Genomic DNA, 1456 nt, shown 5'->3' on the forward strand with positions numbered 1-1456 from the left:
ATACATAATGCAACAATGAAATGAAAGCAAAAGAATGATGCAACAGAACAGTTTCATATAATATTTACTTAAAATGAATGTAAAAGTGATTAGACAGGGACATTGTTGGCAGATGCTGAAAACGAACCTTTCCAGGATGTTCTGGGAACCAAAAATTGTTAGCTAGGAATCAGCCAATCCCAATAATCTCAAAACAGCTAGATATTGTCTGCTTAATATTTTTCATTCTAATATCTGTTAATATTTCTCTAAAATGGCAAGACATGAATTTGTGACATATATTTTATGTCACTAGCAGGCAATTAGAGTAGGATTCCTTGGCAATGACAAAGTTCATAAAAATGAAACAGATTTGTATTATATTTACCTATATGAACTTCCAGATGTGACTTCCTCCTTAATCTGCTTGTTGACAGCATCTGCAGCCGACCTCCTCTTTCCCTCCACAGCAACATCTTTCTCCATTTTGATCCCCTCTGACACATGCTCTTTTTTGTCTAACATCTTTCTCCTTTCTTTACTCTCTTTTTCGTGCTGTTTTTCTTCAATCTCACATTTTTCCACACCGGTTTCAACCTCTGAAGTGGCCTGCTCCTGTTTGGAGAACTTGCTCTCAGCCTTACAAGGTGCAGCAGGAGTGGGTTGTTTGGGAATCCACGGATGATCTCCTCTTTTCGGAACGGGCCATGGTTTGTAATCTTTTTGGTACTGAGTCACGTTGTTGAAAGGGGTCTTTGATGGCTGATACTCGTTTCTGGGTTTGCAGCTTGGCTCCGGACGCACACTCCAGGCTTTGAAATCCTGGCGCATCACAGAAGCGCCTGACCCGTCTTGAGATGATGATGCTGCGGCATCAGCAGCGGCGTGAGTCGCTCTGGTCGACGCCTCCTGATGAGCGCTATGGGCAGGCTGGGATTCTCTGACGACCGGTTTCTGTGATATTAATGGTTTGGGTTGAGGGTGCAGATGTTGCACCTCGGCCACGTCTGAATACTTCGTGAAAACCAAAGGCACTGCGATGTCACCTTTGTCCAAGTCACTCCAGAAGCGGTTGATGCAGCAAGCCCTGGTGATACAGGGCCATGCCATGATCGATAACGACGAGGCGAAGGCTTGAATCTTATGAGAAACGATTCAGAAATGAGGACCACAACGCATAAATTCTGTTTTGTTTTTTAATCAGAACAGCGATGCTCTTTCTGTTAAATGTCCCTTCTGATAAGAGAAATGCTTCCAGATTGTTGAAATCCCCTGTATCGTAGCGCACGCGCTTGCGCACTTCTCTCGGCGAGTAATTTCGATGTGCTTGTTTTCTCTCAGTTACAAATGTAAATGAAAGATTTCTTTATAGAAAAGACACCGTCCAGGCGACTCCGTTGACAGCTGTATGACAAGACACCGCCCCGGTTCCTCGGAAAACGCTCGTGGTCTGCGGAGTGAACTATCACCTGCAGCC

The 1456-nt window shown here is 44.2% G+C and overlaps 1 pseudogene; it reads right to left on the bottom strand.

The window, feature by feature from the left end:
• Window positions 1-363: 363 nt before the first annotated feature.
• Window positions 364-1436, bottom strand: LOC107682990 (microtubule-associated protein 6 homolog pseudogene; annotated as a pseudogene).
• Between the last annotated feature and the right edge of the window lie 20 nt (window positions 1437-1456).

This window comes from Sinocyclocheilus anshuiensis, unplaced genomic scaffold (genome assembly GCF_001515605.1).
Source record: "Sinocyclocheilus anshuiensis isolate Anshui unplaced genomic scaffold, SAMN03320099.WGS_v1.1 C32784595, whole genome shotgun sequence".
Classification (NCBI taxonomy): domain Eukaryota; kingdom Metazoa; phylum Chordata; class Actinopteri; order Cypriniformes; family Cyprinidae; genus Sinocyclocheilus; species Sinocyclocheilus anshuiensis.